Source organism: Setaria viridis, chromosome 6, assembly GCF_005286985.2.
Source record: "Setaria viridis chromosome 6, Setaria_viridis_v4.0, whole genome shotgun sequence".
Taxonomy (NCBI): domain Eukaryota; kingdom Viridiplantae; phylum Streptophyta; class Magnoliopsida; order Poales; family Poaceae; genus Setaria; species Setaria viridis.
Genome location: NC_048268.2, coordinates 11,026,158 through 11,050,341, shown reverse-complemented (window position 1 = coordinate 11,050,341; position 24,184 = coordinate 11,026,158).

The window sequence follows — 24,184 nt, the reverse complement described above, 5'->3', positions numbered from 1 at the left end:
GGCGCCCTCCGACGAGCGCCCGACCGCGCGGGCGAGCGCTCAGACCGTGATGACGAGCCTCCAACCGTGATGGCGAGCGCTCCGACCGTGACGGTGAGCGCCCGACCAGCGCATCCGGCTGCCCCAACCGCTCCCGACCGATCCGTCAGCACCTCCGACCGGCGCGTCCGACCGCACCGACTGGCAGCCTTTGATCGCTCCGACCAAAACGATGCATCCTGGCGCTGCCCCCGACCGGTGCGGGCATCCCTCCTAGCCGCAGCAACACCCGACGGCAGCGGGCGCCTGTCCAAACGCATCCTTGCATCGCGCCCGACTGGTCTGACCTGCGCATTCGGCTACCCTGACCGTGCTGCCCCCGGCCTGCACCTCCGACCGGCGCATCCAGCCTCCATGACCGCTCCATCAGCACCTCTGACCGGTGCATCCGACTGCACCGACCAGCGCGGTCGGAGAAGCCAGTCCTCCACCGGCCTCCACCGGTCGGACTGGTTCTCCTTGGGCCTCTTGCTACTGCTGCTATTTTTCTTTTTCCCGATCATAGATCGGGTTGCGTCGCCCTGCCGTCCCATCATCGCTTCATCGTCGACACTCCCAAAGATGAGGTTGTCGTTGCGCCCTTCAGGCTGCCGCAGTGACGCTCATGATCACGCCATCCTCATTAGCGACGCTGCCTTTTCAGGTGGTGGCGCCACCCATGCTGCTGGTCCTCGTCACGCTGGCTCTCGGTCTGAGTCCGCACCTATTGCCACACGCTCGCGGACATCGCCGCCGACACAGCTGAAGGAAGATGCAATTGCGCTCTTTAGCTGCACCATCTACCATCGCGCTCAGCTCATTGTCCTACTGACCCTGTCGACAAGAAGCTGTTGCTTTTGTGTATTCGGGCACCTTCGCTGATGCTTCGGACCCGCACCCTCCTCCACGGCTTCGATCACGTCCACCTCGACCTCGGCTAGTTCAGCACTAAGGGGCTACCATCTACTTGACAAGCCTCTTCAGCTCCCATTCCAGCCACAACATCTGTGACGCATTGTTGACGCCAGATTTTGACACGTGTAAAATCAGCGTTAGGAGAAGAAAAGATCGGAAGATGCGGCGAGATACAAGGGCGACGATTGGAAATCGGCCGATTGCTGCTACAGTCAAGGATCGGCCATTTGGTGCTTCAGTCGAGGATCGGACAATTGATCCTTGGAGTTCCGCCTCGTCCGACCCCTAAGGCTTGGGATCGGACACGCCCGACCCTCCAAGGGAGGATCTCCACCTCGCCCGACCCCTAAGGCTTGGGATCGGACACGCGTGACCCTCCAAGGGAGGATCTCCACCTCGCCCGACCCCTGAGGTTTGGGGTCAGACGCACCCGACCCCTCCAAAGGAGGATCTCCGCCTCGTCCGACCCTAGTGCCCAGGGTCGGGATGAGTTTGAGCCCTTGATGTGTGGGTCCTCATCGGTTACCTCCTTGCTAAAGAGGTGATTGGGCCGATGTGGGCTTAAAAAGGATTATGAAGATGAAGAGGAGGTCAGCCCATGAAGCGTGTGAAGATAGTACGAATCGTACTTGTAAATATTCGTTTTCTGTTTAGATTTGGGGATAGAGTTCTAGTCGGATAAGAAGTTTTTCTGTTTAAAGTTAGAGATAGAGTTCTAGTTGGATAAGAAGTCGTTTGTACGGGGCTATAAATAGTCACCCTTATGGATCTGTAAAAAAAAAACAATCAACTCAATACAACAAACTACTTTTTCCTCATACTTACTTTCAAGCACGCAACTTCGCCAACACTTTTTCTCCTTTTTCACGAGTTCGTACGGGTTGGCGGGGCTGCATCAACTTGACCTCCGGCTGATCTTGTAAGTTCCGTTTATCGAGTAATTTCTAAGCTTTAACTTCGGGCGCATCGCTGTTGTTTCGTTTAGATTTATTCACTAGTTATCGATATTCACTAGAATTCTAGGTTTTACCTGTTGTTCTAGTTTTATCACCAGTTATCCAGCTTGGAATTAGAACCTTCGGCTTTATTATATCTTGCTACTTAATTTACCGCTTTTCCACATAGCCGATCGGATCTGTTCCTAGTGTTGCTACCTTAACGTTGTTTAGATTGCTCTAGTAGTTTTCTCTACAAACGTTACTTGGTAATCGGTTGCTTCATAGCCGATTTCCTTCATTACTGCAAATCGGCCGATTCGCTGATAAGCTTTCCTAAGATCGGAACTTTAGCCGATCGCAACCCCTGGGAACTAACACGTTTATTTCCTTGCCAATCAACAGGTCAGATTGGCTGGCACGCCGCGCGAACCGCACCAGGGCGATCACCCGAACAGGAGCGAAGCAGATTCTCCCGGGTCGTGTGTCCGACGCTGGGAATACAATCAGTGATTTCTAGCGCCAACACACTTTTGGCACGCCCGATGGAACCAATACAACCGCCACCATGACGAAAGCTGCTGAATTCTCCGAAGATAACGTCATCGAAGTGACAGAGGCAGATCTCAGGGATGACCAGAAGGAAGAACTAGAGAAGCAGACGGCATACTACCGGAAGGCATGCCTGTAGTCCTTTAGTCGCACCAGAAGCGGGGAGACTATCAAAAAGACTCCGTTTCCAACTCCCCGCCAGATCAAAATCACCGAGGATTCGGACAAGATGTCCGAGATGGTTCAGCAATCCGTTTATCAAGCTTTCATCGATCAATCCCCGGTGCTCGCGAATACGGTGTACAATGCCGTCATCAGCTCCTTGGCTAGCGGAGTATCTCAAGGGTACAAGGGACCGGCATATGCACCGCCGATTTCACCAAACAAGGGTTATCCGAATTCGGCTTCTCAGCCGATCCAATTTCCAGTTGGGGGTTCAGGCGCTTCCTCATCATCGATCCCTATGGGGTTTACTGGCACACAACATCTCCAGCCACATCCCGTTCAGTTGTCCTCTGTGCAGTTTCCTCCGGTTAATCCAGCGCCTTGGGGGGCACCATCAGCGACGGCCGTTAAGGATCAATCGGCCAATCAGGGAAGTCCCCAGTTCCAGGCGTCTTTCCAGGCAGCCACTCGACCAACTATGCCGCTGTACCAGCCTGTCGCACCAGAGATGGGTAAAACAGCAGAGCTCGTACTATATGATGAAACGAGTGGCTCATTCAAACAGCCGACCCTGAATACACAGCCAGCTATAACACATCAAATGCCACATACTTTCACTCAGCATCAAGTCATCCCACCACCGATATACCAGCACGTACCAGTCCCTCAGCCGACAGTTTACCAGCAACAGCCGGATTGGTCGGCACGTATAGCAGAGGTGATTCAGGAGCAATTCGGCTTGAAGCCGAAGGTCCAGACTTACACCTACAGGACACCATACCCGTCTACGTACGACTTATTGCCGTTTCCCCATCGGTATAAAGTTCCTGACTTCACCAAGTTTTCAGGGATGGATGACACTTCAATCGTAGAGCACGTGAACAGATTCATCATCCAATGCGGAGAGGCAGCAGCGCAAGATGCTCTACGGATGCGGCTTTTCTCGTCGTCCTTGTCTGGGTCGGCCTTCCAGTGGTTCACAACCTTACCGCCCAACTCAATAATTACATGGGCCGATCTGGAGAGGCAGTTTCATAAATACTTCTACGCCGGGGTACATGAGATGAAGCTGTCCGATTTGACCAGCCTCAGGCAGAGAAGCGACGAGCCGATATCCTCATATGTGTAGAAGTTTCGGGAAATCAGGAACAAATGCTATTCTCTAGCTCTGACTGATGCACAACTGGCTGATATAGCCTTTCAAGGTCTCCTGCCTCACATCAAAGAAAAGTACGTCTCATAGGAGTTTGAGAGCTTGAGCCAAATCATCCACCGATTGTCTGGTCAAGAGGTACGTTCTTTCGATCCATGAAGGAACTTCCAGAAGAAGGTGGCATACTTAGAAGAGGTTGAGGCCGAAGAAGATGCAGAAGTCGGTCTTGCAGAATGGGTTAAAGCGAAGAAGCCGATATCATGTCCGTTCGGCAAGAAGGAGCCAGAAACGTTCGGCTTTGACACATCAAAGGCCGATAAAATCTTCAACCTCCTCGTACAGGAAGGACAGATCAAGCTCTCGCCATACCATACTATTCCTTCTGCCGAGCAGCTGAAGAAGATGAAATATTGCAAGTGGCACAACGCTACCTCCCATGACACTAATGAGTGCAAAATCTTCCGGCAGCAGATATAGACGACCATTGAGCAGGGCAGACTTAAATTTGAAGTACCAACAAAACCAGCCAAGCCGATGAAGATCGATCAGCACCCCTTCCCCACCAACATGGTTAACACGGGAAAGAACTCGCTCCAAACCAAGGTGCTGACATCCGAATCGGCTAAAAAGAGTGGCACCGTAGACCCCAGAAATCAAGCGGCACCTGAAGACGTCAAGGGTAAGCGGCGGATGGAGGATGATGATGGCGGATCAGGAGAACCACGCATTACTTCCCAATTCCTGCTCAACAAATATCAGCGGCAACATGAACGCTCAAGATCCCGGGAAGAAGCAATGCGGCGACATGAAAATCACTGGAGATGCCCGTTCTTCATCCACTGTTGGGAAAACAACCTCAGGTTGCCTTCGGCCGATAATTGCCCAGAGTGCAACGGCCCGTATCGTAACAATTGGCCGATCAGCAGGTCTCGCTCCAGAGATGGGAGACCAGAGCCGATCAGTAGGAACTGGCGCGACCAAGACGACCGGTGCCCTCCAGTACGTGATCGGCTTGGGGGCAGAAGTGACCAATATGACCGATCGGAAGGCAGGCGCCACGATGGGCCGGGGGGCAGATTTCATCGACATGACCGGCTAGAAAACAGGGCCAGTGTCCACAGTCGGCTTGAAGAGGTGGCCGATGCTCGAGTGACAGATGAGAACCCTTTAGGACGCGAACCAGAATGGGAACGCGCCAGGCCACGAACCAAACCAGTGAACCCCAGGTGGTGCCCCGATGGATTGACCAAGTCTCAAAAACGAAGAGTCCAGCGGCTCCGCCAGTGGGAACAGCAGGAGGAAGAACAACAGTACACGACGGACAAGAGGGAAGGCAGGTCTCAGGTATGGCGCCCCAAAAGAAACAACAGAGGAGGCGACGAATCGGCAGCCGATATCGGCATGGTTTTCATACTGCCGATGGAGTTTATGACTCCTGCCGACCGACAGGACATATCGGCGATAGAAGAACAGATGGCGCAATTGGCTTTGGAGCCAATGACAGCCACATTCGAGAAGCCCGGAGACGACAAACGGCAACACCTGAAAGCGTTGTTTCTTAAAGGGCATGTCAACGGCCGACCCCTCACTAGATTACTGGTAGACGGGGGAGCTGCAGTCAACATCATGCCATACACCGTGCTCCGGAAGCTTGGGAAGGGAGATGATGACCTGACCAAGACAGATATGATGCTCAAGGACTTCGAGGGCAACGTATCCCCCGCTCGCGGCGCCCTCTGCGTCGACCTCACCATCGGCAGTAAGAACCTTCCTACTACTTTCTTTATTATTAATGGCAAGGGGTCCTACAACATGCTTCTCGGCCGAGACTGGATACATGCAAATTTCTGCATCCCATCGACAATGCATCAATGCCTCGTATAATGGGTCGGCGACAACATCGAAGTGGTCACCGCCGATTCCGCATACAGCATCGCAGTAGCCGACACGCAACAGTGGAGCTGCGAAACCGTCAGGTGCATATCCGAAAGAGTATGGGATACTGACTTCTTGAAGGTGTCCGATTTTGGCCTACAGCTGATCCGAGCAGTCGGCTCCGAAGACTCAGATTAAATGGATCAGTTCGCCCGAGAAGATGGGAAGCTGGGACACGGGTTCACATCGGCCGACTCATTAGAGATGATAGACTTAGGTGATGGCACCAAACCAAGGCCGACATATATTAGTGCCAATTTAGATCCGGAATACAAATGTAAACTGACAAGTTTGTTAAGAGAATTTAAGGATTGTTTTGCTTGGGAGTATTATGAGATGCCCGGATTAGACCGATCTATTGTTGAACATCGGCTACCCATAAAACCAGGATATCGGCCGTATCAACAGCCTGCACGGCGGTGCAATCCTAAAATCTTACCGGACATAAAAGCCAAAATAACTCGGCTAATCGAAGCAAAATTTATTCGGCAATGCCGTTATGCCGAGTGGATCTCCAACATTGTACCAGTATACAAGAAGAACGGAAAGCTATGCGTGTGTGTCGATTTCAGGAATCTTAATCAAGCCACACCAATGGACGGATACCCCATGCCGACGGCCGATGTGCTGATAGATGCCGCCGCGGGACACAAGGTTATTAGTTTCATGGATGGAAACGCTGGGTACAATCAGATACTTATGGCCGAAGAAGACATACCCAAAACGGCCTTCAGATGCCCAGGTCACCTTGGTTTATTCGAGTGGGTGGTAATGACTTTCGGCTTAAAAAATGCCGGCGCTACGTATCAGAGAGCCATGAACTACATATTTCACAAACTCATCGGCATACTGGTAGAAATCTACATCGACAACGTCGTAATCAAGTCAAAAGGACACGAGGAGCATCTGGCCGATTTGCGAAAAGTGTTCGAATGCACTAAGAAACATGGGCTGAAGATGAACCCGAATAAGTGTGCCTTCGGCGTATCCGCCGGACAATTCTTAGGATTCATGGTACACGAGCGAGGAATAGAAATCAATTAGAAGACTATAGCGGCCATCAACAAAGTCGTGGCCCCGCAGAATAAAACTGAGTTGCAATCTCTAATCGGCAAGGTGAATTTCATCAGAAGATTCATATCTAATCTGTCTGGGCGTATCCAAGCTTTCACACCACTATTAAAGTTGAAGCCCGACCAGGAGTTCATATGGGGGGAAGAGCAACGCAAGGCACTGGAAGATATCAAGCAGTACTTGGTCTCACCACCGGTATTGGTCCCTCCTCAAACTGGTAAGCCGTTCAAACTATATTTATCAGCCGATGAAAAAGCTATTGGGTCGGCTCTGGTCCAGGAGTTCGAGGGAAAGGAACGAGTAATTTATTATGTCAGTAGAAGACTTCTGGACGCCGAAACAAGGTATCCTCCAGTGGAGCGGTTGTGCCTATGCCTTTACTTCTCATGCACCAAACTCAGGCACTATTTGCTGTCGGCGGAATGTGTGGTCGTATGCAAAGACGACGTGGTAAAATACATGTTGTCACTGCCGATTTTGAAAGGACGAATCGGCATATGGATCTTAGCTTTGTCAGAGTTTGACCTTCGGTATGAATCGGCGAAAGCCGTCAAGGGTCAGGTCATGGCCGATTTCGTCGCCCAACACTGCGGACCAGAGGCTACCTTCGTGGAACCGGTACCTTGGACTTTATACTTTGATGGATCGTCATGTGGGGTCGGATCAGGAATCAGCATCGTCCTCATATCGCCTCGGGGGGCAAGCTATGATTTTTCTCTGCCGATAGAAGCGACTGCCACTAACAATCAAGCAGAGTACCGAGCTGTACTGAAGGGATTACAATTGCTAAGAGAAGTCAAGGCCGATTCTGTCGAAATTTTTGGGGATTCCATGCTTATTGTGGATCAATTAACAGGGAAGTCCGAATGCAAGGACGATGTATTGAGGATTTATTACGAATATTGCCTGTAGCTTTTAAAAGAGTTCAAATCGGCAGTAATCGAACACATCCCAAGGAATCACAACGAGGATGCCAACAAGCTCGCCCAACACACATCTGGGTATCGGCCGATTCAAGGCGCTATGGCTCTAGAGCTCGCGGCCGATGACTGGCGAAAAGAAATTGCCGATTACCTGAAAGATCCATCTAAGAAAGTGGATCGGCGGGTGCGTTTCCATGCTACCAAATACGTACTACTGGAAGACGACTTGTTCTACCGAACAATTGACGGCGTCCTACTCAAGTGTCTGGGAACAGAGGAGGCTAAGACTCTGATGGGAGAAATCCATGAAGGAGTGTGTGGAGCCCACCAGTCGGCTCATAAGATGAAATGGATGATCAGGAATAATGGGTATTACTGGCCGACGATTCTCGAAGATTGCTTCAAATATTATAAGGGATGCCAGGATTGTCAGAAATTCAGGAATGTCCAACGTGCGCCCGCGTCGGCCATGAATCCCATTATCAAACCATGGCCGTTCAGAGGATGGGGAATAGACCTCATCGGCCAAATTTATCCTCCATCAAGCAAAGGGCACAAATTCATTCTAGTGGCCACCGATTATTTCACCAAATGGGTGGAAGCAATTCCGTTGAGGGCCGTAACATCGGCTGCCATGGTCGACTTCGTAAGGGACCATATCGTCTACCGATTCGGCATTCCCCAGACTATCACAACCGATCAAGGGACAATGTTCACATCAGGAGAATTCGAGGAGTTCACGGCCGATATGGGAGTCAAATTGTTAAACTCCTCTCCATATTATGCCCAAGCTAACGGCCAGGACGAATCCTCCAACAAAGGGATAATAAAGTTAATCAAGAGGAAGATAGAGGAGCAGCCGAAAAAGTGGCATCTATGTCTGACTGAAGCCCTATGGGCATACAGGATGGCTTGCCATGGGTCCACCAAGTTGTCCCCTTATCAGTTGGTGTACGGTCACGATGCAATACTACCATGGGAAGTGAGGGCGGGGTCGAGATGCACTTCGCTCCAGGACCAGTTGACGGCCGACGACTACTCCTCACTCATGAAAAGGGAGCTTGATGACTTGGCTGGCCAACGATTGAGAGCTTTGATAAGCATCAAGGAAAACAAGAAGAAAGTGGCCAGGTGGTATGATAAGAAGGTCAAAGTCAAACAATTCTCTCCAGGGGACCTGGTTTGGAAGTTAGTGTTGCTGATTGGGTCGAAAGATCCTAAATTCGGAAAGTGGTCCCCTACATGGGAAGGGCCGTATAAAATCGGCAGATGTGCTCCAGGAAATGCTTATATTCTAGAAACAATCGAAGGAGAAGAGTTTACTAGGGCTCTGAACGGAAGATACTTGAAAAGGTACTACCCTAGTATATGGGTCGGAGCATAAAGGATCGACCACGATAAACAGCACACAGCCGATACAAAAGGATTCGTCTAGAGAAAACATGTAATCGTCCAAATCGGCCGATGTATTCATTCGGTACGGATAGTGGGTTACACGGCCGACAAGGTACAAGTTGCCCTTAGAACAAAAAATAATTAACCACGCTTTTTCTTACGCTCTCTCAGCCCGACCTAGTTCTATCAGAAGACGGATGTACTCTTCTTCTATCTCTTTCATCGCAGCCTCCGCTTCGACTTGACGGGGGAGAGGGTGGCTCCGGTCCATTGCCGGGTGTGATGTTCCTACTGCTGCATCTTCAAGGGCGACTTGTTGAGGAAGCAGATGACTTCTGTCGGCTTGAGGTCGCCGGCGGGCGTTGCCGTCCAGAAAATCCCAGATCCGTCGGATGTTAGCAGGGACATGCTCTTGGAGTTCATCACGATGAGCCCTGATTAAGTCCTTGTCCTCTTGCGACAACGGTTCATCGGAGGGCATGAGTTCGATGGCTCGTTCGAGTTCAGGGCTAAGGCGCCGTGGCTGTAGAAAGTGACGATCAAAAAGGTGATTCCCTTTAGAAGACCTAAACTGAGAAAAAGGATGAAGGCAAAACTTTCACCTGGTTAACAGAGGAAGAGGAAGAGGATGAAGAAGACATGACTGAAAGACGCACCGACGAAAGCAGGTTGGGAAGATGAAGCCGAGCTAGACTGGTACTCTCGGAATGGGGGCCTAGGCCGGCATTTGTAAGAAAGGGAGGCGTAGATGTTTGGTAAGATGCGTCCCATCGGAAGTGAAAAAGGTAATAAATAAAGGGTGCGCCGCAAAGGACGGTCAAAAGGGGCATTAAATGATTGTACAAGAGCTGTCAGTACTTTTACAGGTCACCCAGAAGGGCATCGATAGCTGCGACCGCTCGGCGCCGGATCTGATCGGCAGAGTCAAGGACCCGTTGGTCATCCTCTGCCGATCCGGGGACTTCTGACAGGGTGCGGTGGAGCTTGAGGGCTTCGTGAGCCAGATGTTGCCTCTCCCATTTCAGATTGGCGATGACGGAAGGGAGTTCTTGAAGCCTCTTCTCTTCGGCATCTATTGCTTTGGTCACCTGCTCCATCTCCTTGGCAAGCTCTGCCCTTCGGCGTTTAAGGCGATCTATCGTGCCGACGATCCCCGGGTGAGAGTCCTCCAGAAAGTGAATCCGTTGATGCAGTTCTTGAGCTTGGCGCTTGTACGTGTCCTCTTCCCCACGGGTCTTGGTCAACTTGGCACGGTCGGCCATACGGCGCAGGGCCCTAAAGACCGGAATCCTCATTGACTCGATATATGCGGCCGGCGCCAAGGCTTCTTCTGCTTCTTCTGGTACTCGCCCGCTGACGTCACCAAAAAGTTGCCGAATTGGCGAGGTGTCTTCTACCAATCGGCCGATGTTCTCTTGCAGAAGGGATCGGATGCTTGCGAGTTTGGCGCGGACGTCATCAGGGACAGAGCTCAAGGTGACCTGGCGAGAGGCGACTTCCTCGTCATCGGAGAGTGCGACCGCAAAGGAGAAAAGGCTGTTGTTGGGAGTGTCCTGTTCCTGGAAAAGTAAAAAGCCAAGAAGAAGGACAAGTCAGCCAATGATGGAAGCAAATCGGTCAAGTAAGGAGAAGAAGTCTCTTACCTCCTTAAAACGAATTTCATCAAGTTGCGGTCGGGAAGCTGTTATCCTCGATTCAAGGGCTGGTTCCATTGATTCGTCATGAGTAGAAGACTCCACCGTGATCGGTGCTGTGCTCGGGCCGGCTTCCTGAAAGATGACCGACTGGGTTGCTGCCGATTGTTGCAAGTCCACAGGAGGGATTTGTGCAGTCTAAAATAAGATGAGTCAGTATAAGGATGGCAATCGGCAGGATGAGACAACAAGTTTACCTGCATAGCTTCCACCAGTAACGATGCAGCGGCCGCTCCAGCTTGCGTGATGACTTGAGTTTCCACTTCTCCAGCAGCTGGAAGGGGCAATGCGACCAAAGTTTCTGCCGATGTGATCATAGGAGGGTCAGCCGATTCTATACGAGTTCGTACTTAGCGACTGGTCTTCTTGGTAACCTTCTTCCGCGCCTGCTTCGATCGGCCGGCGATCACATCCACGGAAGGGGCATCATAGCCGATAAGAGGGAAAATGGTGTAGGGGTGATGATCCTCTATCGGCCGACCACTCCGACTGTGTGTTGGGGGAACACGGGTTTCAGACTGGGATAACAGCAAGATGTTAGTATACATATTTAAATGCATTAACAAGGGAATGAAGACCGGTTAGGGGAAAATACCTCGGCATTCGGATCGATGTTGGCTGGATCCAAGAGGTTGCAGTACGTTGATGCGGAGGCGCAGAACAGGTACTGTTTCCATTCGGCCCACCATAACTTGAATTGTTGGACAGCAAAGGGAGCTACTATCCAGTCATTTAGATCTATGGTGCTAGAGTCTGGTATCCGATCTCGTAGCCGACTGTAGTCAAGGCCCTTGGTGAGCTCATCTCTGAACTTTGCTCGGCCAATGAAGTATGCCTGAATCGGCAGTTGGCCCATGCTGAATTGCCGTGCTGCAACAGAAGGATTGTAGAATTCATATGTAGGGGCATCTTTTCCTGAGAAGAAGTTGGCCGGTAAGATCCCTGGTTTAATTAACTCATCTGTTAGATCTTCGTCGAATCAGCCGGTGATTGAGTCAAAACAAGGAGGGAGTTCGAAGATTGAGTCATCTCTCCGATAAGGGAACCAGACGGTTGCATCTTCGTTGAAGCCGTTGTAGAAGCACCGGAAGTATTCGGCCACCTTGGTCGCAGAATACGAGCAACCAGTGAAGGCCGATGCCGCTTCGCTAAAGGACATACACCGGCGTCGGACAGTGAGGTTCTCTTCTGATTTGACGCTGGGGAAAGTCATATTTTCCACTCGCTGCTGAGAGATCTCACTCATATACAAGTTCAGCCACAAGTTAATAAACCACCAGGGTCCACCTGGATTTCCAATCGGCTCCCCTTGGGATAGCTTGATACCGATTTGATGAAGCATGTGGTAGACTGCTCCCAGTAAGTGCTTTCCGAGAGGAACCGAAGTCCCTATTGATAGTGCTTCGGCCAGAGCTTGGGTATTGGTAGATGGACCAGCTGCTCTCCCGCAGAAGAAGTGCTTCTCTAACCACATCATCAGGAAGGCCGTATACTCTCTGTTCTTGACAGATCCGGCCCTTTTGTTGCATCTAATGAAGCCTTTCCACCCGCCGATTCCCCTTGTGTCTAGCCGATGTGATGTTGCGGCTATAAGGCGGAAAGGAGTGTCCGGGGAAGTGATGTCCAGGCCGGTCAGCAAGACTACATCGACCAATGTGGGGGTCATGGGTCCGTGTCCAAACAAGAATGCGTTGAGAGCATCAGACTAAAAGTAAGAAGCTGCCATCACTAACGGTTCATTCCGTTCCATTTGGGACAAGGATAGGTCGATGCATTGGCCAATTTTGAGCTCGTCCCATTGGAGCTTCTTGGAGGCGGCTATCCGTTGGTACCATTCCCTCCAACCAGGGGTTTCGTTCGGCCAAGACCTAAAGGTACGCGACCATTGATCTAGATCCATGGTTGATTGTTTGAAGGGGATCCTATGGGTTTCCAAGTTGATCAGGTCGGTAGGATCTGGGTTCCCCATGGGCCCAAGGCAGATAAGGCCGAGGCTTTCTGTAAGGCGAATGGTAATGCGATGCCTAACTGCCTAAAAAGGAAAAGGGGGTGCGAGGGTAAGAAATAGATCTAAGGTAAATGCACTACTGATAAGGGAAGGTTTCGGTAATAACCTCCGGAATGAAGCTCCTCGTAATCGGCGGAGTCGCCGGTGCAGCTGCAGAGGATGAGGCCGCCAATGGGATCTCGAAGGAGGCTTCAGCTTTCGCCGATGGAGTTCCTTCTTCCGTCAATGGAGTCGCCGCTGTCGCTACTGGAATATCCGCCGAGAGCGCCATTTTTGGAGCTTCGCGCGTTTGCGAGGTGCCTGAAGGTGCCGCCATTGGAAAAGTAGGAAAGAATGCGAAGGGAAGGAGGCGCTGGAGAATTGGAGGATTGAGGAAAGTATCGGAGGAAGAAGAAAGCCTGTGCGCTGGAGAAGAAGGATGTGAGCTCGTAAGGAGTACGGGATGTGCTGATATTTAAAGAAGGTCTAAGAAGGGGTAAAAATGGAATTTTTACCGCGCCGGCGTTTCGAGTTTTTCGGGAGTAGTGGTTGTTGTGGGCGCCCGTTTCGAAAAGATTGCAATCATTAGGTTGGAGACCGCGAAACGGAAGGATGTTTTCGTGGCGTCTGTTTCGGATGTGAAGTTAAAAAGAATTTCGAAGTAAAGACCATGTTTTACTCCGAAACGGGGGGGCATGTGTTGACGCCAGATTTTGACACGTGTAAAATCGGCGTTAGGAGAAGAAAAGATCGGAAGATGCGGCGAGATTTGGAAATCGGCCGATTGCTGCTACAGTCAAGGATCGGCCATTTGGTGCTTCAGTCGAGGATCGGTCGATTGATCCTTGGAGTTCCGCCTCGCTCGACCCCTAAGGCTTGGGATCGGACACGCCCGACCCTCCAAGGGAGGATCTCCGCCTCGCCCGACCCCTAAGGCTTGGGATCGGACACGCCTGACCCTCCAAGGGAGGATCTCCGCCTCGCCCAACCCCTAAGGTTTGGGGTCGGACGTGCCCGACCCCTCCAAAGGAGGATCTCCGCCTCGCCCGACCCCTGAGGCTTGGGGACGAACGCGCCCGACCCCTCCAAAGGAGGATTTCCGCCTCGTCCGACCCTAGTCCCCAGGGTCGGGATGAGTTTGAGCCCTTGATGTGTGGGTCCTGATCGGTTACCTCCTTGCTAAAGAGGTGATTGGGCCGATGTGGGCTTAAAAAGGATTATGAAGATGAAGAGGAGGTCAGCCCATGAAGCGCGTGAAGATAGTACGAATCGTACTTGTAAATATTCGTTTTCTGTTTAGATTTGGGGATAGAGTTCTAGTCGGATAAGAAGTTTTTCTGTTTAAAGTTAGAGATAGAGTTCTAGTCGGATAAGAAGTCGTTTGTACGGGGCTATAAATAGCCACCCTTATGGATCTGTAAAAAAAACAATCAACTCAATACAACAAACTACTTTTTCCTCATACTTACTTTCAAGCAGGCGACTTCGCCAACACTTTTTCTCCTTTTTCACGAGTTTGTACGGGTTGGCGGGGCTGCATCAACTTGACCTCCGGCTGATCTTGTAAGTTCCGTTTATCGAGTAATTTCTAAGCTTTAACTTCGGGCGCATCGCTGTCGTTTCGTTTAGATTTATTCACTAGTTATCGATATTCACTAGAATTCTAGATTTTACCTGTTGTTCTAGTTTTATCACCAGTTATCCAGCTTGGAATTAGAACCTTCGGCTTTATTATATCTTGCTACTTAATTTACCGCTTTTCCACATAGCCGATCGGATCTGTTCCTAGTGTTGCTACCTTAACGTTGTTTAGATTGCTCTAGTAGTTTTCTCTACAAACGTTACTTGGTAATCGATTGCTTCATAGCCGATTTCCTTCATTACTGCAAATCGGCCGATTCGCTGATAAGCTTTCCTAAGATCGGAACTTTAGCCGATCGCAACCCCTGGGAACTGACACGTTTATTTCCTTGCCAATCAACAGGTCAGATTGGCTGGCACGCCGCGCGAACCGCACCAGGGTGATCACCCGAACAGGAGCGAAGCAGATTCTCCCGGGTCGTGTGTCCGATGTTGATACGTTTCGAGTTCAAGATTTAAAGGAACTTGAATTCAGGAATGGGAATCTAGAACATGGCTTTAACTGTGTCATGGGGCATAATGAGATTGAGCATGTGTGGGACCATTCCGGTTGCGTAAACATATCCTGCACTGTTACAATACTGGAGGACGACTGCATTAAAGTTCCACCTCCATCAGTAGGTACAAGCATATGCACAACAATTGCAGCCCAAGCCCCTATGGATGTCATCTTCAACATAGGCAGCTAGGTGATTCGAGCAAGACGGGTTGATGTGGCGGAACTATCTCATGTGATGGAGGCATTGCAGCGGATCAAATATGCCTGCGAAGGATCACTCCCATAGGAAGCTGATTTATGGGACACCCCTGTCAACATCAGGCCCGTGTTACTCTCACTCGCCAACATGTACTGCGTCGGACGGTTGAAGCTGCACTGTGCGTCAAAGATGTGAGACATGGCATGTGTGAAAACTGTTGTTGGGTATTTTAGCGATGCACGAATGAATCCGCAAGCGCACGGATACCATTGTAGCTTTCACCTCAGAGTATTCCAAGGCTATCGAATCCAAGGGAACGTGTGTGTATACCTACGACTCTAGTATCCAAGGACAACCAACCAAAGGTGGGTGAAAGATAGAGAGGGTTCCTATGGATAGCACTAGATAAGTTAAAGGTCGATCTCTCGAGTCAGAATACTCGCTTTGGGCACTGGCTTACCTTGAATGCACCAGGCGCCTCTGGCCAATGGCTCTACACTATATTCGAACATGCAGGATTACAAAGGACCAATAGGGCTGTCACCTCCTACGGCCTACCTCTGCGGCCCGTGGGATATAAGGCAAACAAAGGATAGCACTTAGCCCAGACACCACATCTACGCTACTTATTACTACTACGATCTAACTACATCTATCGACCCGTAGCCGATATACATCACTCCGTATAAATATGAAGCGACGGACCTGAGAGTAAGAGAACTGGTCTCACTTATAAATAAGCATAAAACCAAAGAAGGAATCACGAATACTTACTTACTCATACCAAAGGAAGCTAGCATCTTTAGAGGTACTCAACACTCCTCCGAGCTACTCCCTCTCTCTCTCTCTCTCCCAATCCTAAGCACTAGCCTAAGCAAGGCTTTACCATGGAGCTCTTCTCTTGGTAGGAGTGGAATCACTTCTCCAAGTGGAAGTGTGGTGGTGATTGTTGGTGTGTCTTAAAATGAGACCCCTCCCTCATATTTATAGGCACTTGGGGTCAGCCCATGAGGGAAATATTCAGGGAATCTTCTACAACTGTCATTGCAAGGTCGGTAACTGGTGACATGTGGCAGCTGGAGGCGAGTAGAGCTAGTAGGGCTCCGGCCGAACCAAGGGTTCGGCCAACCCCTGGTAACTACCTTAGCCAACCGCCTTTGGCTGGGTGGCTGCCTGGTGGGTCCTCACTTGGGTACGGGGTGCTTTGCAGTGAGTCTTGTCATTTCACTCCCATTTGTGGGCCCTTCAATCCGTGTGCTTGCTCCTGAATGGTTGAGAGTGTGTTTCCTTGCTCCTCAGGTGTGTTTTCTTCTTTAAATGGATATGCATACAAATATTCACAAACACTTGTGGAATTCGTTAGTAATAACTCCTACCACTACTGTTGATGTTCATCTTTTTTGTGTTTATGCAGGAGTCGACGACATAGATTTAGCACTTAAGAGCCATCAACAACACCCCCACACTTAGCCTTTGCTCGACCTCGAGTGAAGGAGAAAACAACTAAGGTGAAACATAACTTTCAAGGTGCGAAGCAAGCATAAGAGATATTCCAAGCCTTACCTTGCACTTGTGGACTTGAAGTGTCTATCATGCCATCTTGGGTAGTTGAGGTATGGAATAATCTTGAATAAAGTCACCTCAACTTCTTGTGTCAAGTAGCTTGGGATTTTTCAATTAGTTTTCAAAACAAACCTTGCTTTTCTATCAGATCGCTCAACGTGTATATGTCCTCACCAAGGCATTTGACCTTGCTTTTCTTCATCCTACTTCTACTGATGGGTATATGTGGAGCTCAAGGTGGGATATGAAGGATAAGGAATACTTGCATCACATATATTGCAAAGTCAAAAACTAGATCCACGGAGAAAAGCAAGTCATACAATCAGATCAAGATGTGCACGTATAAGGATATAGTGGATGGAATGGAAACTCCTTTTTGTATGATCTCTCTCCCTTTGTAAATATTTCTGAGGACATGGCTATCTTTCTTTTTCTTTTTCTTTTTCTTGGACCTTCATGTGTCCAACTTTTTTTTCGATACTGGGACCTTCATGTGTCCAAATTTTTTTGGATAGCCCATGTCTCTTTTGTAATAATAGCTGGAGAGAGAGACCTACACTTATGGTGGAGCATTTATTTTGTGGATTGAATAGATGGTACAATGCTAACTTCCCATAGAAGCATAGCATGGGGAAAATGGTGTCCACGTGAGTCTTGATCATGAAAGCACGAAAAGAATTCTCACAAGGGTCACAACAATTTGACAAAGCTCAATGCAAAGACAAGTAGCATATGCATAAAGTTTTAAAGATAACTCATCATCTGGCTTTGTAGGACTTTGGCAAATCAAAGAGGAGCTTTCAAAAGGCTTTTTCAAGTTTTCAAATAAATTTTCCCAAGCACTTAAACATTAAGAGCAAAGATCATATCATAAACCATATCATACACATCATCTACTTAGATTAGCATGTTGTCCTAAAGATATTTGTTCACAAGCATAAAGACGATAAGCATGGAATAAAACATATGCAAGCCAACCTTAGAAACCATGTAGAGCATGTGGACCGTGTTGATTCATTTTATTTGAGTTTGATTTAGTTGATCAGATTTAGAATTCATTCAAATTCATGAATCAGGGGCAGGGATAAAGAGACACAAACTGACGCGATGGATGAAGATGGGCCTGAGTGGGCTAGCCCTTGGGTTGGCCGAACCATGGGTTCAGCCGAACCCTTGTGGGCTCGGCTCTAGCTCCCCTTTCGTGTACGTGCTGGTGCAACATAGTGTGCTCTATTTGTGGGTGTTTGTACATTGTTTCAGCTCTGGAGAGTCCATGGCTCTCCCCTCCACTTATTTGGTACCTAGCTGTTTCTTCTGAAAGATAAGTAAATAACACAAGGACTCTACTGGGTTGGATGACCAGTGCATTTGTACTTTATTGATATCAAAATGGAGGTGCTTACAATTCTGAACTGGGAAATAAAATGAAAGGAAAATAAATAAACCTATTCTAAAAGTGCCTAAGGGAAAAGGATACAAGGGGCACGTTTATTGAGCTGCATCGTAGAGATCATCGTGCCCCGCGGCCTTGTACAAATGCTTTATCTTAGCGCAAAGACCATGGTGGAGAACTCGGAAGTTGTCCTTAAGTTCTTCTATTTCTAACATTTGTTCCGCTAACACATCGCTAAGCCTCCTATTTTCTAAATGCAAGTCTACGATCATGGAGGTTAGCTGCTTCGTGGGGGCCTTTGGAGATTTCTAATTCTCATCCTGGAATTGGCTCCCCGACCTTCTGATCGGCGGCGGTGAGAGGTGCCGCCTGACCTTGTCACCTCTTGGAGATGTACCAAAGAATTCGGCCAACTCCTTCTCCAAGAGAGTGAGGTTTGGCTTGACTCCCTTTCTGCTTCTGCCATTCGGGGTTCACACTCCAAACACCTCAACGTGAGAGGCTGGCGTTGGCGTCTCCGACGAGTAGGACACTGCATCGGAGCTCCTACGCCCTCCTGCCTTCGATGGCCCCAGGTTGTCAATCTCGTGGGGTGGCTGGAGTCTCGCTGCCTCCTTGGGGTGAATGTTGCCCGTTGACGGCCTTCTGTTAGGGCTCGTCCTGTGTGCCATGACTTTGGTGTCTTCCTTCGTGAAGGTGAGCACGCAGTCAAGTGGGCGGCCGACGTGGCACCAGCCTGGTTAGGCTGAACACCCAGCGGTGCCCCTCACGCCCCCACTTCAACCTTCAGGTGGTATGACGGCCAGGGGTTCGACCTCTAGTGCGTGGACCACCTCCATCACCAGATCGCCGATGGGGGCAATGGCATTCGACGGAGCGATTTTCCCCTTGAGATCAAAGGTCGAGCCCATGTTGGTGAAGGGAATGAGACTTTTGCCAGCCATGGTGGTGAGCAGGGGTTTCTGGTGTGGATCTTGAGATGAGAGTGAAGTGGATTAGGAGAGGAGGAAGATGGGGTTTTAACGAAGTGACTCCTCTCCAGCAACGTCGAACTCAACAGGATTTCAAGGGACGGGTCAAGGAACGTTGGAGGAGCGTCTGCACAAAGGTTGGGAGGCGGCAGCACTCAAAATGGCTCGGCCAAACCTGGGCTCTGCCGGGCCTCCTATTGTGTGTGTGCGTGCGTGCAGTAGAGGGGGAAGCAGAGAGAGTGGACCCAACAACTATATGTGCTGGGACTTTGGTAAAATCTAGGATAGAGCTAGGGTCAATGACATTGACCTTTGCTTAATTTCACCTTATCTAAACCGACATAAATTCCTATAAAGATCGTAGTGGTGGACATACCTTAACGACATACCTTGGTCGTCGCGGGGTAAGAATGCCCCATGTGACGATGGTGTGTTGATGATATGCATTGTGCTTGAGATGGTGATGTTGTCCTCTCGATGCATTCCTCCCTTGCTTCTCTCCATCCTTGTACGCTCTCGTAACCTATAAGGTTAGTGTCCCATTATACCCAAAGGGTAGAACTTCCTTATAGAATTAAATCATTTAAATTTCAAAGTAAGATTATGATCATGGGCATCTCATGATAATCCCTTGCTCAACCACATGTACTCTGCATTGCTCCAGCGTTTGGAATGGATTGGTAAAGTCTTGGCTGCAAGGTTAGTGCACAAATACAACTACAAGCCCTGCATTGATATTATGATAAAGAAGAACCACATCCAACGCGGTGATGAGAAACCCTAAGATGATCGTACGACTCATAGTGCCTTGGCACAACGGACGATAGATCTTGGAGATATCTAGGATGAGCATGATCGTTGTGATGAATCGAGATGAAAACTTCATGCTCATGGAGTAAATGGCTTGATCTCCGGATAGAACAACTCAAGAGCTTTCATGACCCCATAATGAAAGAAAATGTGTAACTCTGTGAGCCCAAGGAACAATCCGAGTTCGGGTCATAAGGGAAATGAGTTTCTTTCAACTTATCCCCTTGTTAGGTAGAGAGCTTCGCATTTCATCAAAGATGAGTGTGGTGGCAAAGAAATTTAGCCTAAGCTTCCAATATAAGTTCATTTGATATGGAGGGTGGACCTAACTTCTATTGGGCATCAATCAAAATCAAGGAATGAGATGTAAGTTTTGAATCACTTGACTTGATTGATATCGATTGGTAATCGAGGATAAGGGTGTGAGTTTGGTTCACTCGATTCGATCGGTATGGCCCCTATGATCCCTTGACCAAAAAGGATAAGTCCTAAGGACTATGATACGGTTGTCAATTTCAAAGCATATTCCTCGGTGTATACGAAACACCTTGGATGTTACCTTGACACGGGAACATGATGGGCTTCCTACAGTTCCTCTTCCAGGAAGTTGTGGTTGAAATAGATGAGTTATTAAGAATGATCCTCCTCTTTCAACCACTCCTTCCTCAACCTTCCTCGAGACATGGTGTCGAGGAAAATTTAGAAGGAAACACCGTAAGGGAATCCGGGTGTAGGATTCGCACGTGTCGAGAAGAAAGCTTGAACTCTGCTAACGATAGTCCTTGGTTGCTCAATGTACTGTCCTCTTGACGGGGCATCATCATGAAGATCAACTGGAGGAGTAGTTTCTCAGATATGCTCCAAGATTTCCTTCCCTTCTATCGGATCCTTAAGTAAGAACGAGCCTTCGGAGAGGGCATCTAGTTGCAGGCCGACATCCTCCAATAATCCTAACCGAGGGCATCAAGTTGCAGGCTAGCGTCCTCCAATAATCCTAATCGGAAGTGTTGTAGCAACACATGGTTGGGTATGGATAAGACTGGGCAAATCTCCGTAAGAGCAGAGAAATGAGCCTATGCTATGCCTAGGATTCATCCTCTTGCTGCTTGAAGCAATGGACCTTGACTCGCAAAGAAGCGATGCGGGATAGAGGGAAGAGGGAGGAGCAAAATCTAGCCCTCAGCTCTTCCTAATTATCAATTGTTGGAGGTATTCCCTAGAGGCAATCATAGAGATCATGATAGCTGATTGTATCCATGATTTGTATATTGTGTTCATTGAATATCCATTAAAGGCTACTTCAATTGATATGCAATTATGTGAATTGTATGTGGAACTCTTTACTTGTATGGTTATTCTAAAAGTTATCCCTAGTCGAAGTTCATGTGTGGACACACATGAATATTAGACTAGTACATGTATTAGTTGATGACTATGTTCCATAAGTCATGGACATGGAGATGTCAAACTAATAATGTAGGCATATGTAGAGACATGTGCTAGGACTGACCCAACGCGAGAAGTAGTTCTCTCTTTACACAACATGTACGCTTTATCCTTGGACTTGAGATTGTCGCATGTACTCAAGATGTGGATCGACTTACTTAGGGGCTATCAAACGCTACACCGTAAGAGGGTAGTTAAAAAGGTAGTTTTCGGGTTTGTCAGGAAGCATGCTGTGAGGCATGGTCAATCAAGATGGGATTTGCCCCTCTCTGATTGAGAGTGATATCTCTGGGCCCCTCGAGTGATCGGACCCGGAAATGCATGGCCATGCTACGTACGGTTAAGAGTTAACCTACAAAGGGATTCCTTATTACAGGATCGATAAAGAGCAGTCGGCTTGAAGCTAGACCAAATATCGTGAGGCAAAGGGAATAGCATGTACATGATGTTGTGACAGTTCGTCTGATATGATGTTCGTGTGCATACAGGAGTTGGCACGTCTTGCTAGAGGCCGCTACCGACTATTGGGCTGAGTAGGAGTGCTCAGGCCATGTTTATACGTATCCGAACCCATAGGGTCACACACTTAAGGGGTTGGAAGCCCAGTTCGGATATGATCCGAGTTGGATTAGGTTTAGAAGTACTAATGGGCCTCGGACCCAGAGGCCCGTCAGGAACCTCTATAAATAGTGGGGTGGGATGCCCTAGGGTTGAATCCCCTTTGGCTGAAAACACATCTGCTGCGCCTCCCACACCCTCACCCCGTTGCAACTTGAGGACCTAGCAGTCTAGCTTGCGACGCTTCTTCCCTGCACGTGTGAATACCTTGGAGGTGTTGCACCTGCAGCACTTGGACGAGCCGCTGACAAGCCACGACGAGCCGCCGACGAGCCACGACGAGCCGACGATGAGCCGCGGCACGAGGACGACCTTGCTGCACGAGGACAAGCTGCTCGACGTCGACATGATCGACTACGTGTTCGACTTCGCTGCCCTGACATGATTCTACATCTTCCGCACCAGTGCGTCGAGTGGTAATCCCGTGATCCATATACGGCAGTTTTCCTGGTTTACGCAGTAGAAAAATTGTGTTTTGCGCTAGCGTAGCCTATCTCGTATCCCAACAGTGGTATCAGAGCCGTAGCTGTTTTGTTATGGATTTGGGATGTGTGCATATGGAGATATGCGAGTTTTCAGATTGATCTATGATCTGGTTTCGTATTCTTGCTGCAATTGTTGTGTAACGATATACTCTACCGGTCGAATTTCCGCCATTGGAGTTAAGTGATACACGTAATGCCAGTTGCAGCGAGTGAAGATCAATGTGATTGATCGAATCGAAACCCAGGTTCATACGCCAAGCGCATGAGATGTGCAATAGTAGATTGGATCTACTACCGGGTCGGAATTTTGCCGTGTGCGTGTGCTTCGGTAAAATAGCCGTAACTTTTTGGTACGATCTCGGATCGAGGCGAATTTTATATGAAAATTGATCTACACAAAAAGTTACACATGATTTTGTCAGTTTTCGACGAAATTAGATTTCCCAAATTCAGCCTCTAAGATGGAGTTTTGGGCCTCTGAAGTTTGGAACGCTAGAACGCCTAACTCTGTTTTGCAGGATGGATGGATCTTGTGATCAGTATGGCCCCTTTGTGTATGTGATGCATGTGTGTAACTCATTTGTGACCTGCGTGTCACGTGTACGGCAACACGGCTGGAGCCATATGTGTTGTCACTTTAATGTATTTAATGATCTGCGTACCAATCTGTAATAATCCAAGCAACTATGTAATCTTCATTAATAGCTATTAGGTGCAATAGCATGTTCTAGTTCTTGGAGGACTCATCACCAGGAGGATGGCGCACATGGAACATGGAGATGGAGATCACCATGGTGAACAGGTTCTATGGAGATGGAGATCACCATAAGAAAACGGGTCATACTGTGTCACAACTGTGTGAATGCTATTCTTTATGTTTTACTTCCTGCATAATGTGATATTAGAAGTAGAAAGATCCCTCGCAAAGTTTGAGTTTGTATGCCCTCCCAACTAAAACTTGCATCGTCCCATGTCTTGTACAATTGGTGGTGGGTCTATGAAATTAGTGTGCCACTAGTTTTCCTTGACTAGACGGGTTTGTGTCGGACACTTACACGCATAAGGGTTGGTTTGCTTAACACGGTTATCTTAACGGTTAAGGACCTTAGGGCATAAAGGTTGGGTGCCGAGACATGGAGATGTCACCCAACAACAGGAGTCATATGTGATATGATTAATAAGAAGTTGCTTACTGATCTACCTTGTTTGCTAGCGGTGATGCTAAAGCTCACTAGTAGACTTGTTAGTTGTGGATTCTGAATCACTAAGTATCAATAGAGGTATATTGATTTCAGTGGGAGTAGATTCTGTTAAATAGTTTAATATGATTTGCTCTATCATGGATACGTTTGTCTTAGTATATTTTGCATTACTTTTATTGTAGATTAAATGGCACCTAGCAACACCACACCATTTGCTTTGCATTCGGTCCTTGAGAAGGACAAGTTGAATGGAACAAACTACTCGGATTGGATCCGTAACCTGAGAATTGTTCTAAGGGCCGAGCAAAAGGAAGATGTTCTAGACAACCCATTACCAGAAGAACTTGCTGATGATGCACCTGCTGCTATTAAGAATGCTTACAAGAAAGCATGTGATGCTAACCTCGAAGTAAGCTGCCTTATGCTTGCTTGCATGGAACCCGAGCTGCAGATGCAGTTCGAAACAAACCATGAGGCACACGATATCATCGTGGCACTTAGAGACATGTTCCAAACACAGGCTAGAACTGAAAGGTTCAATGTGTCTAAGACCTTTGTGGAGAGCAAGCTAGCAGAAGGCGCAGCAGTAGAACTACATGTAATCAAGATGG